This window comes from Schistocerca nitens, chromosome 12 (assembly GCF_023898315.1).
Source record: "Schistocerca nitens isolate TAMUIC-IGC-003100 chromosome 12, iqSchNite1.1, whole genome shotgun sequence".
NCBI classification, from domain to species: Eukaryota; Metazoa; Arthropoda; class Insecta; order Orthoptera; family Acrididae; genus Schistocerca; species Schistocerca nitens.
Window position 1 is genome coordinate 42,011,020 of NC_064625.1, and position 10,287 is coordinate 42,021,306.

A 10,287-nucleotide genomic window follows, 5' to 3' on the forward strand; every position below is an offset into this window, starting at 1 on the left:
AAGTATTGTTGGTGGCCTATCTCAAGGACAAATGGGTAAATAGTGTAACCACAGTAGGGTTGGAGGATGTGAGAGAGGGAATGTTTTGCTGTCTGCCTGCCAGTGCTGATGACTTAAAGAGTGTGTGTGCACCTCATACTTGTCTTCTGGTATGGTATAAATTTAAAACTGAAATAACACAAGATCAGGAATGTGCATTATAGACACAGTCACTTTAAATGTGGCACATATTTGCAGCAAGGAATATGAAATTAATTTGAGGCTGTTGTGATATGGTCAAATGAGTGGAAGAAAAATGGCATTCAAAACATTTAGTAAAAGTTGGTCATTGTGTCTCATATTGATAATGCATTTGAACATAAGTACAATTACTGTTATTAACCAATTAATTACACACTTGCACAGGGATCACAACAACACTTTCATGAAGTTCAGTGTCATTACTTTGGGGTCACTTAACGATGGCAGCAAACTGAAACAGACAACAGTTGTCCTGAAGTGTTCCAAATGGTGCTGAGTTTTAACGATCAGTAATCACTGGCTGGTCGGCAACTTACCACTCCCTCACTACAGCTAATTTATTGGGCACTGATAACACATTAATTTACCTCTGTCACCAGTTAATGAGATCAGTACATATGCAGATCCCCCCCAAGGTGCTGCACTGCAAGTCAGTGTTGGCATTTCAACAAAAAAGTTTGACAACCACTGGTCTGAGAGTGTTGGCAGACGAAGTGCCCATTTGCATTTATTGGTTGTGCTCTGCAGGGCTTCTATGTACGGACGAGTAGTGTGTGGTAGTACTTTACTTTCATGGATACCGGACTGTGTACTATTGCTGCCTCCCCTCCACCCCTCCTCTACCCCTCCACACCCCTTCCTTTCCTTGGGTGTAAGAATGGCGGTGCTGCCACCATGGTCGGGTAGCCAGTCTGTTCTGCTGTGTAATGTAATTGCATTATGAACTAGAAGCATTATGAAGACTGGTGCAACTATTGCTGTTTTTCCTTTAACAGGCTTTCATAGGTACATACAATTACAAAACTTGTTAACATACACTATCTGATTGAAGGTATCTGGACACATTATTAATAGACATTAATATGAGGTGTGTCCACCATGAACTTTCAACAGCTTGAACTCTGCTGTGGACACTTCCAAGAGCTGTTGAATGTTTCTGGAGGAATGGCAGCCCATTCTTCCTGAAGAGCCTAAAGCAGAGAAGGTAGCAATATCGGGCACTGGAACCTAGAGCAAGGTCTACGTTCTGATTCATCCCAGAGGTGTTCAGGTCAGGATTCTGGGCAGGTTGTCAATTTCGGGAATGTCATTGTCGACAAATAATTACCTAGAGATGCTGCTCTATGACAGTCCATTGCCATGCTGATACAGTCATTGTCTCCAAACTGTTCCTCTACTGTATATGGTACACAATGCTGTAAAACGAGATCATACCTTTAGACATTTAGTATTTTCTTAAGCACAATAAGGGAACCACACTGTAACACACCACCTCCTCTGTGCTTCACTGTAGGCACTACACATGATGGCACATAATGTTCTCCCAACGTTCCCCAAACAAAAACTCTTCTGAAACTTCCTGGCAGATTAAAACTGTGTGCAGGACCGAGACTGGACTTCGGGACCTTTGCCTTTCGCGGGAAAGTGCTCCACCGGTTTGCAGGAGAGCTTCTGTAAAGTCTGGAAGGTAGGAGACAGGTACTGGCAGAAGTAAAGCTGTGAGGCCGGGGCGTGAGTTGTGCTTGGGTAGCTCAGTTGGTAGAGCACTTGCCCGCGAAAGGCAAAGGTCCCGAGTTCGAGTCTTGGTCCAGAACACAGTTTTAATCTGCCAGGAAGTTTCATATCAGTGCACACTCCGCTGCAGAGTGAAAATCTCATTCTCAAAACTCTTTTATTGGACTGCCACAGGGTACAGCGTGATTCATCAGTCCAAATCACTCGTCTCCAGTCATCCACCGTCCAGTGGTGTCGCTCTTGACACGGTCTCAAGTGTCGCTTGGCATCAAGTAATTGTGATATCTTGACTGCCAGTAGGACTTTGGAATTCGTGACTGATTTCTTCCGTTGGTATTGCACGATTTGTGACAACTGCACTCTGCAATGCTCACCAGATCCTGTCAGTTAGTACACGAGGTCTGACTGTTGTTACTTTGTGTTTCCACTTCACAATAATACTGCCAACAGTCCAACTGGGCCTCTTTAGAAGGACTGAATTGTCGTTGATGGATTTGTTACTCAGATGACATCCAACGGCTAGTCCACATTTGAAGTCATTGAGCTCTCTTGACCGACCCATTCTGCCATTGCAGTTTCTCTATTGGTGAAACAATACTTCACGCCTCCTTTTAGACTGACGGATTCATCTCTTGTGATACATACTGGTCAATTCTGCTCTAGTTAGGGTGTCTGGATGTTTATGATCAGATAGTGTAAGTTATGTAAACAGTGTTCAAGAAATGAAAGTAACTTGTCAGAGATTTCCCTTACAGCATTGTGTATCAAACTTGATAATGCTTGTCCTGCAGTACTGGGTCTGTGCAAAAAACTTCACAAGTTTTTAAGTATTTCTACAAAAAGAACTTTAAAAAGTCCATACTAAATGTTAAAAAAGTACTTCTTTTAATTGCATTTGAATATAAATCTGTCACCTCTTATTGTTCTAATATTATTAGGTACTCAACTGAACATTTTATTTTCATTGTACTTTGTGCAAGTAGCAAATACTTACACCACACTGAAGACCTGTTTGCTTCTGGTATTATTCCTTAATACCTGGATAAATTCCAACACATAATGTCACTCTAGAAGTACCTGATACACTTGGGAGATGGCAGCACATGTCAGAAGTGATGGTAGTTTCATGTAGAATCTGCACTGGCCACCTGTGCACTCAAAAACATGTAACTTTACATTTATTAGTGTCACATTGATACGATATGAATCGGTGGCACTTGACATTGAGGGTCTCGACACTGAGTTACGCTATTTGTATCAAAACAAGCTGTGAATTGTAAAGTGAAGAAAAAATCCTGCATGTCTGAGAATATGTATGGGGCTGGATTCGAGGTGGGCAGTAAATGAAAGAATGAATTTTATGGAGCTAAGAAAGTAACACCGCTCCAAAGTGCACGTCTTTGAAACCAAAATCATCTTATGGACTACATTCAGTATCATACTGCAAAATTACAAGACATGATACAGTGGTATGGACACAACATACAGCAGAAAATGGACTGTGGTTCGCAGTTACCATGTCATTCTTTGACTCGTACACCATGTTCCATGAATCCCATCATGAGAGATCCTTAAATGATGGAGAAGAGTCGTTAGACATTAACAGAGATAACCAGGCATTGCTGGCTACTTCTATTATTATTAATGAAAATTCGCACAATGTGCAAGTGCAAATACAAAGCTGAGTTACATTACTCTAGTCCTAGTTTTCTTTTTGATGCTGTTCTTTTCCTGTAGTTTTTTGCATGATAGCTTTCACAGTTCACACATGCAGTCAGCTGGTGGAACATCTTGTTTTGGTAGAACTTATGGTGGAATCTGTGTGTTGCATATAATGTTACCATGTATTAGATTTTGTAGCTTGCCTGTTTCCACTCTTCTGTCCTTGTGGATCAGTTGAGTAGAAGTTGTTCCAGATTGAGTTGTGTTTCTTCGTTGAGCAGGAGCATCTGCATTCTGATGTCTTCTATGAAGGAGGTCCCTTTCATTAAAACATAAGCCAGTCTTGAAGGCACTGTCTTCCCGATGCCCAGGATTCGTGCATAAATCAGAATTTGGCTTTCTCTAGTGTTAGTCATTGACTTTTAGCTAGTTGCTATTGTTGCTATGGCTGTTTTAAATAGTGTCATCGCCATTTTTATGGGGAGTTTTTGATGCTGTTGGATGTTGTAAATTGCTTCTATTGCTGCTGTTGCTCTTTCCTTCACATGGGTGTTGAATGATGCTGATGTGGTACTAAATTACAAATATCTTAGTCATCTGCAAACAACATCTAGTGGTTTGTCTTGGAGGGCCAGCATGCCTTTTGGTGAGAGTTATCACCCTCTACAAAAATCGTCTGTTCGGTTTTGCTGCGACTTATTTGCAGGTCATTTTCCACAACCCGTGACGTGAGTCTGTTCAGCAGCTTTTGTAGCTCTTCTTTGTCTCCTGATCCTATTACCAAGCTGTCTACTTCTGTAAGTATGTTTGTTTGTTGTGGTCTTCTGTCCGAAGGCTGGCTTGGTGCAACTCTCCATGCTACTGTATCCTGTGCAAGATTCTTTATTTCCAAACGATTACGGCAGTCGACATCCATTTGAAATTGTTTACTGTAATCGGTCTCTCTACAATTTTTACCCTCCACACTTCCCTCCATCATCAATTTCACTATTCCTCGATACCTATCAACAAATCCTTTGTTTTAGTCAAGTTGTGGCATAAATTTTGTTTATCCCCAATTCAGCTGAGTACCTCTGCATTAGTTACAAGATACAATAATCATTTTTTGAAAGTATAATCTAACGGTATAGATTTTAAAAAATCTACTTGCCAAGAGGTGGCAGGAGAAAACCTACATAGAAGTTATGGGAATGTTGCAAACTTTTGTAGCCAGTGGCTCTTTCTTCTGGCAGAAGGGTTGATGAATCGGAATAGACAGTGTATATTGGCAACTCACAATATCCTGATGTTGAGCATGCTCTACAATGTAACAGTGATGACTCTGTGCCTCTTTCACCACACATGCTATCTGGAGTGTGTCTCCTGACACCACCAGTTGCTCAGAACTCTGCTGATGAGAACTGACATTACAACATATGCTTGATTCTAACCATCCACATGGCATAAATTTATGTTAATTTCTTTGGTTTCGGCATTCTTTTTCAGTAACTATTCCTTTTCCTCATTCTCTTTTAGTTTGCTACATCTTTTATTTTCTGGTCTGTCTATTTCTCCTCACCTGTCTACCACATTTAATGCACTTAGCTTTCCACTCTTATGAACTCTTGCACCATGTTTTCTCAGTAATCCCTGTCTTACATATTACCTTATCTGCCAACTTTAAGCTCTCAAATTTTCAAATCCCATGTGGTGCAGCCCCTAACAATCAGTCTTTCCTTCACATCTCTTTCAGTAAATCTCCCTGGACCTGGAGTTCTGGGTGTCTTTTCTGCAGCTCTTCGACTGGTTCGCGACCAGTTGGGCATGGCGCTTATGTCCTTTTCACCTAAGAGCCACTGCTGTCACGTTGTTGTCCTGGAGAGGGGCCAGTCAGCAGGCTATTGGCTGACCTCTTCTCACAGTCCTGCTATGTTGTTTCTGAATGCCATGCTGATGCTTGACTTGATGCCGTAACAGAAAGCTTGCACATTTCCGTAACTTTTATGTGCATTTTCTCCTGCTGCCACTTGGTAAATATATTTTTTATCAATCCAATTATATCTTCAATAGTGATGCCATTTACCATTCTGTAAAGCTGTGTTGTCTGTGCTGTTTGTCATCTACATTCCTCTTCTGTAAAAGCCAACACTGCAGATAAATAACTTCAGAAGAAATCTTCCTAACCCTTAAATTTATATCCAGTGTTAACATATTTTTCTTTCCTCAGTTTTGGCAGCCTACATTTCAGTATCCTCTTTACTTCAGCCACTTTCACTTAGTATGGAGCCCAAATAGCAAAACTCGTCTATTACTTTTAGTGCTCATATCCTAATCTAATTCCATCAGTAGCACCTAATTTAATGTGACTATTTTCCATAACCCTTGTTTTACTTTTGTTTATTTCATCTTACAACATCTTTTCCAGACATTACCCATTCCATTTAACTGATCTACGTCCTCTGCTGACTTATGGAATTATATTGTCAAAGGCAAATGTCGAATTTTTTATTTCTTCTACCTGAATTTGTTCTCCCTGGGCCTTAATTCTCTTTCAAGATTTCTCCTGGGCTTGCTTTATTGCATGCTCAGTGTACCAATTCAGTAACATGAGGGATAGGATAAAACCCTGTCTCACTCCCTTCTCAACAACAGCTTCCCTTTAATACCCTTCTACTTTTGTAACTGCAGCCTGGTCTATAACATTTTTCTCGCTACACTTTATCCCCATGTCTTTCAGAATTTTGAAGTGTGTATTCCAGTCATTCAGCGTCAGAATAATTTAAGGATTAATGTTAACAAACCAATTACTCAGTGAATCTGCTATTTAGTAAATTCTTGCCTTCACTCTGGGTTATTTGCTTTCTATCATATCAACATTGTCAGGAGCTTTCTCAAAATCTACAAATGCTATAACCACAGGTTTTCCTTTCTTCTTCATATCTCCTTAGTTGTACCATATGGTCTCTATTGCCTTGTGTTTTCCTGTTTTCATCCAGGATCCAAACTGATCTTCCTAAGGTTCCAACCAGTTTCCCAGTATTCTGCCTTCAATTTTTGTGAGCCATCATCATCATCATCATCATTTGTATGCCACACGCATGCAATAAATTTATAATATCTAATGCATGTAAATGCATAAAACAAAAGTAAATAAACGAAATATTAATATCTAGGTTCTGAATCCTTTCCTCCACTGTGGCATTGGCATTCATAAAATTATTCCATGTACCCTTATAGCGTTATAGTGAGCATTTCCCTCTTGTGTGTCTGGTAGATTGTTTGAGAGCACTGTAGTCACAACTTGGAGACTCCACAGTACACAATTTATAGAGTGAATCAGAGCACCAACCACATCCAGTGCAGGTTCTGTTTAATTTGACCCGCAGTTTCCTGTCAAGTTCGACACCCACAGTACCACACTTGTATTTCTTGAACCATTCTCGTTCTTGGTAATTTCCGATGTGTTGGCAGTTCTTGTTCCACAGATCTCTTAGTGTGGTGTTAGTTGTAGCTAGTTGTTGAGTGTTCAGTGGTGGTGGGCATCTTGGTGTCTCAAACAAAGCCTGTTTGTTCATAAGACAGGTATGTCTTTCTCCTCTTGTATATTGTGGTAATCTCTAAGTAGAGTCTCAGTTATGCAAGTCTGTGATGGGTAGGTGTTACTTAGCAGAGGGAACCAGTAGACAGGAGCTGGTCTGATTGTACTAGTAATCACATGTGTCTTGTTGTTGAGCTGTGCATCGTTGAGGCTGGTATGACAACTATTCCCCCACAGTGAAGCACAGTTCTCTGCAGCCAAAAAAGCCAGTGCAACTGCAGATGTATGCAAAGTCAACTTTGAGTCTCCTCAGATGGTGCCTCACAGCCTCTGACTGATGTTGTTGAGAGTTTTTATCTTGTTGGTATTTTGCAACTAAGGCTTATTAAACTTGTGGTTCAGTAGTATACACATCTCCTTTCTCGAAACTGGAATTTTTACATTTATCTTGAAGTGTGAGGATATTTCACTTGTCTCATATACTGTGCACAACAGGTGGGAGAATTTTTTGAACACTGGCTCTCCCAAGAATCTCAGTAATTCTGAAGTAATGTCATCTACACCAGGGACATAGGTATTTCAGTGTTCTGTAAAATTCTTCTCGCGGTATCATATTTTCCATCCCATCTTTATCAAATCCCCCCTTTCCTTTTTAGGATATTGTCTTCAAGCTCAATTTCCTTGTGTAGCTCTTCTAAATATTACCTCAACCTGTCAGTTTTACAGTCACAGTATCCTCTGGTGTGACAAGACTCCTTTGTGACTTCAAATGCATCTCCTTTCACACACTGTTTAATCATTGCCCATTTTTCTCCATATCCAAGAGATCAGCAGCATTGATATTAATGCTGACCAGAGTTTACATCATGCAGTCAAAATATACTCAATCACTTAAAAAGTACTCATTTACCTCTATTTTTTTATTATCTGGGGAATTCCAGTTCCTGCCTTGGCAACCTATAACAACTGCCATGCTAAGTGAAGTGTTATCTAAAACCAGCAAAGTACTTCATTCAGATTGAAGAAAAGATGTTATATGGACACATCACTGATTAGGAAATCTCTCCTTCAAAGTATTTCAGATTCTTACTTATTCTTATAACCCTTCTGTAACCTACTTTCCCCCTTACATTTGAATCCCAAATAAATGTTCATTTAGTGTAATTATTTTCATGTTCTCTTAGTAATTTGAAACATGCATTATAATGATACGTAACAGGTTGATTTACATTCAATTAAACATTATTTGTGTTTAAATAAGGCTGTAGGGGTATGTGTAGATGACAGTAAAAATATTTACTTTAATAACAGAAGTAATAATGCACTAAAGAATGCTGAATTCAAATTGTGTTATTGAATGGAAGCTGATGTTTAGTTTATCTCTGATATCTGTTTGGGATTTTATATACTAAGTGGTAAAAATTTTGGCAGTCACTTTATTCAACCCTTTGTGAGTGAAATTCAATGTTAATTAAGAGTAACAGTGGAGAGTGTGGTTTGAGAATGAACACTAAGGCAAGAGATGAAGAGTATGCCCAAAAGAGAGATGCACCAATCAGGTTAGAAGTTTTCTAGCAATATAGATAATACACAAAGTAATCCATTTGAGCTTAAATAAATGGAGAATACTCATTCATTGCACCCAGAAAAATGGAATTGGTTTGGTTGATGATGATGATAATGATGATGATGATGATGATGATTTTTTCTTTTAATATTGTAGTTATGGAAAGGTTTTCTTGATGAATATTAGGGGATTATTTACTGTAAATTTTTTGAGAGAATTTATATGTTGCTAACATGTAACTGAAATACCCAACTCACTGAACAGGTGTCTGCAAGATGTTGTGGACAACTACCTGCTAAACACTTCAGTCCAATGAAAATTTTTGTTAAAAATGAGTTGGTCCACGATATGATTACACATGGCACCAGTAAATGAAAATAGGTTAACATATTTACTTACTTTGTCTCAAAGTCTTGTGTGACAGAAATTGAAAAGTGCCTGAAACAAGCTGTTTTAGAAACTCTGAATGTAATTTCTCCAATAAAGATTCTCAACAAATCTTACAACTGAAAATTTTTAAAAATTTGGGGTATTTGGTAACTCTTGGTTGTGAACTGAATTTATGAGTGGTGATGTGTGTTTTGACTGTACTCTTTAAGGTGTGGTGAGAGATGAAGTGAATTTTAGTTTGTTGAGAGTGTATATTTGAAGTCTTAATATTTCAAATGGAATAGATTATCAGAAACTTATTCATTTAAAACTTCTAAGGGCAGTGCTTCCTTTCGGTCATTTTGCTCGAACCTTTTCGTTGCAGTATAGACAGAAGCAGCAAGCTTTAAAGCACATAGGCAGTTACAAGTACAGGGACCATTTTTTATGCATTAATCCTGATTCAGATTCTGAAATTACAAATAATTTGCATTGTCACTCACAGAAGCTCGTTTGTCTTCTCCTACGCTGTATGATAGGGTGATTAAGGAGCACCGGTAAGTAATTGTGCGAGGGCAGACGGTGAGACCGAGGTCAAAGATGTTATCCTACCTGTTTAGAGCAGAATTTACTGTGGTTGGAATAAAAAACGAAGATTAAAAGTAATAGTAACAAATATTCCACATTTTCAGATCCCAGTTTGATGATGTAATTTTGGTTTATACACTAACCTTTTTACTGAACCCTGTTGCCCGTTGCTACATAATTCATTTTGCTAGTTGTCTGGAGCAGTGGACTAAGTCGAGTTTTTATTTTTATTTTTATGGTCTGTGCCTCTAGAGACCACACACTAGGCTACTGCAGCTGAAGAGTCAGGAACAGGGTCTGCCTCGTATGTGGGAGCCTCATGAAAGTCTAATGTTGTCCTGGCTCATTAACATAGCTGACAGTGGGAAATCTTTTCTTCCTGCCTCGCACTGTGCCTGTTATGCTTTGTGCTTTGTGTATTGGTTGACAGTGATAATGTGGGTCACCTGGTACAGTCATCATTTGCTCTTGTTGTTCTCGAAATGTGACAGCTTAGGTAATTTTTCTGTTTCAGCAATGCTGTCTGCTGAGACTTTGGCCTTCCTCAGAATGCATAGGGAAGTAACCTGAAATGTACATCTTAGTGGAGGGTATATAGCTTATGATCAGACTGCAACACTGAAGTTGTTAAGGGAATACTTTTATTTTGAAGATATTTTTATAAATACAGATACATTACCTTTATGTTGAAAATGTAATGTGTTATTTCAACCACATAAACTAGGAGAAATTATGTTAACACAATTTAACCATTAATATACAAAGTTAGCAACTTTCATTCTGGCATTACATTTCCTTAATTTGAACTTAATAGTTCGATTGTAATATT